We start from the raw sequence: 8,512 nt of genomic DNA on the forward strand, positions 1-8,512 counted from the left end.
CTGGCATAGATGTGGGTCCCCCTCTCCCATCCCAGGGAAACCAGAAAGATGCAGAAGGCAACTGCCACACCAGCAAAAAGAACATGCACAGTGCTTCCCTGTTCTGTGCAGGGGCAGCTCAACATCTGTGAAGGTGACACAGGCTGTGGGGCAGGCAATGTCTGGGCATAGTGGGGCTGAGATGCAGGATTACTGAGTCCAGGTGATACAGAGATCCTTGGCAGCCAGGGGCAAATCTAGCAATGGAGTTAGAGCAGTTCCACCAGCCACCTTCCAGCTGCAACCAAAGGCTGGGTGCCAAGGACCTGATGGCCATTGATCTCATGGGGAAGTCGGTGGAAGAGTTTGATGGGACCCCTATGTCAAGTCATGGCTCAGATAAGGACATCATTTAGCTAGTGACAGCCACACCAAACAAAAGGTCACATCAATTTCTAAAAATCTGCAAGTGTTTTAGAACATTACAATGATTTCAGAACCTATTTTTACCAAAATATATTTAACTGGCTAAGCAGTTTTGGAACTATTTAGTTTAGTTTTAGAAAATAAGATTCTTTATATGTGTGTGTGTATATAATTTTGACTTATGTATTGAATTTAAATATTATTTTATATTAAATACTTAGATTCTTCGCTTCCGTCCTAGTCATCATACAGCAGCTACAATATTCTTTTAGATCATATTACATCACACCTCTGCTTAACACCCTCCTATGTCTTTTCATTTTTCTAAAAATGAAAATCGAAACCTTTTCCAGGGCCCACAAGCCACTACATCTTATTATTACCTTTTCCCCTGAATCATTTCCACTCTACAGCTCTGGCCTTGCTGTTCTCTGAAACAGAGCCATACATTCTTTCATATCATGGGTTTGCTTCTACCAGGAACATTTCCCCAGAAGGCCTCCTGGGATTATTTAGAATTTCTGCTCCAGTGCCATCTCATGAGACAGTGCAGTACAGTGGTTAAGAAAATAGACTCCGCAGTCAGACTCTCTTGCTTTAAATTTCAGTTTTAACTCTTAGCATCTGTGAGGTCTTGACAAAATTAATATTTGTGCCTCATTTTCCTCATACATAAAATCAAAATGATTATAGTACCTACCTCATAAGTTGCTGTAAGAACTAAGGTAGCTAATGTATATAAAGGGCTTAAAATAGTTTGATTCATTCACAAAGGACAAAAGCTAGAAATGAAAGACTGCTTGAAATTAATTGGATTCTTAGTAGATGACATTCAGTGCATTATATTTGTTCTCTAGAACAGAGAAAAAAGATCTTTGCAGCATGAATCTGATCTCTTAAAAATTCTGCAGCAGAGACCTTATGCCCATACCCAGTTGCTTTTCCTGCTTATTTGATACATGCCACCTGCCTGTTGTCAGATAGTATAATGTGTAGAATACTACAAAGTGTAAAGGGAAACATTTTACCTACAGAGGATATTTCTGGTTTCATGTATCTGTCATTAGTTTATTTATCCAGTAATATATATGGATCTTCTACCATGTCTGACATTCACCATCTGGCAAAAAAAAAACTAGGTGTGTTTCTTCTCTTTATGGAGGAGCGGAAATTTATAAGCAGGTTAGGTGCCGATTCTGCACCCAAATACTTTGAGATGGAAAGTATCAGGAGAGGAACACTGGCTTAGGTGCCAGAATTGCATGATCAAAATCGAGACCTACCCTTGGTTACTGGGCAGGCGTGGGAAGGCAACGGAAGATCCAGAGCTGTGCCACGGGACAGTTTTGTGGAGAACTGGGTGAGAAAATAGAACACTGCTCATCTTTAGAGCTGTCATTTTTTTTCCTGCTTTACATTATCCCAGTCCCACGGTTTTATTCTACAATTCCTCATCATTTGCCACTTGGCTCAAGACTTTCTCTGAGTAAAAATCATGGTCCCCTGGACTCAGATATTTCTAACTCTCTGGTCAAGTATTTTAACACTCAGGTGTCTCAGAACCAGCAGAGACTTAAAGAGATGACCTCAGTTCCCAAAGAAAGTCTAACTCCCAGAGAATTTATTAGCCGCTTAGTAAACATGGGGTGGCACTTTTTCCCCTCCATTGGTTGGAATCATTTATTTTTTACTGTTGTTTACAGATTTGGCATTTTTGGAAAAGAAATTTCCTCACAGATAATAAAATAATTATAGATAAAGAAGAAAGAATGAAAAGATATCTGCATCTCTTGGGGTTCCCACCCACAACTTTTGTCATTTTCACCATGTCCAAAGTAGAGGCAGAACTGAAATTAGTGTCTCCAAGGACCAGTGCATTAAAATAACCATAACAAATCCTACAGGCTGTTTAAGAGGAAACCCAAGGGCCATGCTCTTCCCATGATCTTTATGCACAATTCTCATCAATGGTGATGGGAATTCCCCAGAGATCTAGGAAGGAAGTGACCCTAATTACACCTCCCTTGATAATTTACTGCACAGATTCAAGTTTAAGTTCATGAAAATCTTAATCAGCCTTTAACTTCAGCTCAAAATACCACAGCAGAGCCCAATTTCATTTTAGAGTATTTCTATCTTCATTAGTACTCATTTTCAATCGTTGTTCCAGTTCTCATGGAGATTTTCTTGCCAGTACTGTATGACACCCCTCCCCCCAACTCCAACACTCTCTGGCATAATTTAAATGAAACTCTTATTCTTCACAGTGTTTATTTTAATCACTTGAGAAAACAAAAATATTAAGGCTGGATTTCCACATACTATTGGACTACTTCAGCTTGTATTGAATAAACAGTGAAAAAGTGGAGGATAAAACAGTTACCTGTAAAACTGAAGTTAAAATATACTTTTCACTTATTAATAGATACATTAACAGATTTTTCAGGAGTCTTCACTTACTCGCCATTGACCGGTGAAAAAAGTCTACACTCTTTAAGCATACTAGTCGAGGCTCCTTGCGGTTTGATTCCAACGCACGGTTTACAGCTTTGCTTCCTAACCCCTTCGAATAGTGCAATGTGTAAAATACGACAATGTATAACATAGTGCTTCAAGTTCACTGACTGCTTCACTCATATTCACTCTCCCACACAAGTCTGCAAGTCTCTGAGCTTGAAACTCTGTGCCTAACAAAATTACTACTTTTACAAAGCCTTCTCAAATCCTCCGTCTAAATTACTTCTTTATCTCCACAGTGTGGACTGTGTTTATTGGTTATTTCATAATATCTGGCACTATATAACTTTTGGATATCATATGCATCTCTCCTCAGACTGTCTTTCCCCCAGACGGCTTATCACAGTGTTTGCCTAAAATAGATGGTGAAGCAGCCTGACAGTTACCTCCCCCAAATCCATTCATCCTTTCTTTCATAGCAACAGAGTTGTTCAGCTAGAGCCAACACATTCCTCTGTCTCTGTTAGCTGTGGCCATGTGCCTGATTTGGGGCCAATGGCCCATGAACAGAAGTCAATGGACCACTTCCCATTCTTGATTTTAAAAACTCTGAGCTTATGTTTCTGTACCTTCTTTCCCCTCCCATGGACCGGACACATAGGTGGTGGAGACCAGCTTTGACCGGGCCGATGACGTAAGAAGATGTGGTACGTGTGTGTGTTTGTGTGTGTGTATAAAATGGAATATTACTCAGCCATAAAAAGAATGAAAAGAATGAGCAAAGTGGATGGACCTAGAGAATATTATGCTGCTTAGTGAAATAAATTAGATAAAGAAAGACAAATACTGTATGATATCACTTATATGTGGATCTAAAAAAACAATACAAATGAATGTGTGTGCAAAACAGAAACAGGCTCGCAGATATAGAAAATAAGCTAGTGATTACCAGTGTGGAGAGGAAGAGGGGAGGGTAAGTTAGGGGTATAGGATTAAGAAATACAGACTAAAAAAAAAAAAAAAAAAGAAATACAGACTACACTGGAATTCCCTGGTGGTCCAGTGGTTAGAATTTGGTGCTTTCTCTGCCAGGGCCTGGGTTCAATCCATGGTCAGGGAACTAAGACGCCGCATGCCATGCATCTTGGCCAAAAAGAAAAGAAATACAAACTACTAAGTAATAGATAAGCAACAAGGATTATAGCCATTATCTTGTAATAACTTTTAATGGAGTATAATCTATAAAAATACCAAATCACTATGCTGTACACATGAAACTAATATAACACTGTAAATCAAATTATTAGTATCATTAGAAAACTGAATGAGTGTGAGTAGGATTTTTAACTCAAAATGATAAGCTTTGCCTTTAGCTCATCCCCTTATCACTAAAATAACAAAACACAAAAACTTTAAATCAAAATTAATCTAGTGCAGTCCCATTAATAAGATAGCTTTTCATCAATGGGAAAGAAACCCTGAGGAATTTCTGGGAAATATAAAGAAGATGGAATGGATTTGCTGGGAAAACTAACCAGAGCTGAGACATAAGACCCAGATTCACTCAAAAGAAGGAACAGAGTGGCTGGACAAGAGGATCTGCAGCAGAGATCAGAAAATATCCAAAGTTCAGAGACAGTACGATCTGGAAACAGAAGCAGGAACAGACAGTGATATGGGGATAGTGCAGGGCTATAGAGACATGGGCTGCTCTGTGGACGATGCTTGGCACTGTGAGGACCTGGGAATCTACTCCCTCGGGTCTCTCATGAGACCAAGGGGGCTCTGGGCCTGCAGATGACTTGGGCCACCAAAGTGATAGAAAAAGAAGAGGATCTCAGTTGAGGGTAGCATTTGAATTAAAGTTTTATTCAATGCCCTTTGACGTTTCCTAACATTGGGTCACAATTTATGTTTAAAGATTATGCATGTTGATACACTTTTTAACAGATCACAATTTTGGCATTCTCTAAAGGGCCTAAATTCGACATTGACATTAAATCTTCACAAAAAAAAAAGTCACCCAGGAACATAATTCAGCTTATGATATTCCCATTTTAGGTGGAACTACCATTAGGCAGAAAGGATTCCTGGCACAACTTTAGTCTTTGCACTTGAATGGTATTATCCTGGATTTGAGAGAAAGAGCAAGCTGGTTGTCCAGGATGTGCAGTGGCTGTGGAAATGTGCGTCATCGTGGAGGCCACGTACAGAAGAAGACGTACAGAGAGCTTAATCTGGAATGCTCGGAGTGGCAGCTATGGCAAATATAACAAAGAACAAGTGTTCAGCAAACATGCAGAATTTATCAAATTTAAATAACATGTCTGGCCCTTGAATAAAAGATTTTCTGTGTGTTTATTCAAAATAAAATGATTCTGTCCCTGACTTCCTTTTGCAAACCACCATCAAAACCAATTGTATTTTATTGGGGGAAAATGTGACTCTTTTATCTTTTTAATCTTTTATTAGAGAAAATTTCAAACATGCAGAAGTGGAGAGAATAATATAATAAACTCCATATATTTATCTCCCACCTCAACAATGACCAACTCATGACCAATCGTCTTTCCTCTTTTGCCCCCCTAGAATTCCCTTTCTCTTTCTCTGATTGTTTTGAATTACTCCCAGCATTATATGCTTTTATCTGTAAATATTTTATTACATATCTAAAAGATAAGGAACCTTTAAAATAAATTATCACACCTAGAACAAAACCACCAACAACCTCTTAATGTCATCAGTATGCTCCAGAAATTATTATTGCCACAGCCATGGTAATGCTCATCCTTAGTGGTAATTAGAAATACTTATAGAATAGAAAATTTTATATATATTTGCTAAAACTATAATGTAACAACAAGGAGATTAGAATAAAAACAGTGTGAAGAATGTCCAGACCACCAAGAGGTAAGACTAGTCAGTGAATCCAGTTAAAGTCAAGAGTACAAAAAATAAAACAGAGAGTGAAAAATGGCAGAAATAGAATGAATTATATCAGCATAAGAGAGGCACTGCTAGAAACAGGCACTAATGGAATTCTAACAAATTATACTTGAAAATAATTTTGATATTTTAAGTTTTGGTAGGGTAGTCAAATCCTATTTACTTACTCCTGCTTTTTAAATTCAAGTCAACTTCTCATTATGGTTCCTTTAGACCTATTAGATGTCCATATCCATGGAACCAATTATTTTACTACAAAAACAAAAAGGGAAAAAATGTTATACTTGATTTTTCCTTAAAATGATGTGGCTTACATTATCTGCCTTTACAACTATTAATTGGTACCACTGATGAGTATAAAAAAAAAATCCTCTATGAATAATTAGCTCCAGAGACACAGACGTCCTCTAAGCCCTAGAACCAACAGAATTAGGAAATCATTTGTGAAACTTTAGCGTTATTTTTTGCCTTTTAATTCAACATGTCAACTATGTATATAACTACAATTGTTTTGGCACAGTAATTAGATGTAAGCATGAACATAACAAAACCTCATTGCTAAAGAAAATTGTAATCCAATGAAGAGATGGTGGAAGGTTTAAAATAACAAGGCAGAACCTGGCAGGGCCGTAAGAGGTGTGCAAACAAAAGACTATGTAAAAACTTGAGGGTGGGAATAACATTCAGATATCAAGACAAAAGAGAGGGAAGACTTCGAGATGGGCTTAAATGATGGGCACTATTTCAACAGGCAGAGATGGCAAGGAGTACAACCAATGCAGAATAAGTGGCATTAACTCATTCAACATATATTTATTAAGCAAGGTGGTATGATACTGTTAAATGCTGGGAACACAGCTGTGAGCAAGATAGACAAGGTCCCTGGCTTCGTGGCTTTTATAATGTTGTGAAGAAGAACAAGCAACAAAAAAGTAACCAAAAATTTTTTTTAACCACAAGATAATTTCAGCTAGAGGTAAAAAGTAGTGAAGAAAATAAACAAAGTGATATGAATGACTGGGTAGGCCGTTGGCAATTCTTTAGGTGGGATGAGGTAGGAAACCCTCTCTGAAAACGTGAAATCTTTATTTTTATTTATTTGTTTTATTTTTAAAAATTTTATTGGAGCATAGTTGATTTACAGTGTTGTGTTAGGAGATTCTTTACCGTTATAGGTTATTACTCAGTCTTACAGAACACTGAGTATAGTTCCTTGTGCTATATAGTAGGTCCTTGTTGGTTATCTATTTTATATACAGTAGTGTGTATATGTCAATCCCAAACTCCAATTTCAATTGAAACCTGTAGGACAAGAAGTTGCCAGAGGAAAGGCAATGAGAAGGACAAAAGCTTGAGACAGGGCATGTTCCGAGAGTAATAAGACAAAGGCCATATGCCTGGGGGGAAGAGGGATTGAAGAGTCAGAGCACAAAAGGCCTCCACTTTTACTCTAGAAGGAATGGGGAGACACTGAAAGGACTTGGGCAGGGATCGTCACCATCTAATTTATATATATTTAGAGTTTATTCTGGTAGCTGTGAGCAAAGTGGAAAAGAATGGGGCTTGCGGACTTCCCTGGCGGCGCAATGGTTAAGAATCCGCCTGCCAAAGCAGGGGACACAGGTTCGAGCCCTGGTCTGGGAAGATCCCACATGCCGCGGAGCAACTAAGCCCCTGTGCCACAACTACTGAGCCTGCGCTCTAGGGCCCGAGCGCCACAACTACTGAGTCCACGTGCCACAACCACTGAAGCCCGCACTCCTAGAGCCCGTGCTCTGCAACAAGAGAAGCCACGGCAATGAGAAGCCCGTGCACTGCAACGAAGAGTAGACCCCGCTTGCCGCAACTAGAGAAAGCCCGCGTGCAGCAAAGACCCAATGCAGCCTAAAACAAAGTTTAAAAAAAAAAAAAGGAAGAAAAAAAAAAGAAAGTGGCTTGCTAGAGAACAGCAAGAAGGGATAAGTTGAAGTCTTCATGGAGGAAATAAATGAGAAAGAGGACAGAGATGAATTCAGAAAGTAGATTAGGGTCATATTATGACCCTAATATGACCCTATTGGGTCATATTAGGCTTTGAGTTTTGGGGTGAGGAGTATGGATTTAATTTAGAAGGAAAGAGAAAGTTTAAACAAGGGATGTGATCATGGTTTCACTTTATGAAAACAGTTTTATTAACAATATGTTGGACTGTTTTGAGAACAGAGAGGCATAAAGGTCGGATTGGAGGTAATTGTACCAGCCTAGGCAACAGGTAATGAGGGCTTCTACTAGGATTAGAGTAAGAAGAGTGTAAAAAAAGACAGACGCACAGGACATTGTGAGAGAGAAAATCTCTGATATTTTGAAATTTACTGAGAAGAAAGCCAGGGGCAGTAGGGGATCAAAGAAAAGTAACTATCATTTGCATTGGGTTTTTTCTTCATTCAAAGAATGGAAGATGAGGAATAAATGTGTGTGTGTATGTTTGGGTGGCATCTGCATAGACAACTCAAATTTGACCAGTCCTGCTAGAGAAGAGAGAATACTAAGTAGAGCCAGGAAGAAAATTTGGTAAACTTTAGAGAGACAAAAAGAGGGAAAAGTCTGTTAAAAAAAAAAAAAGAAGTGTAAGAAAGGCAAGGGAAAAACCTGGAAAATTTATTACAGAAACCCTAAAATAGGAGAACTCTCCAAAGGATAAGAATGATCAATAGTATTGAAGTGA

Source organism: Lagenorhynchus albirostris, chromosome 11 (assembly GCF_949774975.1).
Source record: "Lagenorhynchus albirostris chromosome 11, mLagAlb1.1, whole genome shotgun sequence".
Lineage (NCBI taxonomy): Eukaryota > Metazoa > Chordata > Mammalia > Artiodactyla > Delphinidae > Lagenorhynchus > Lagenorhynchus albirostris.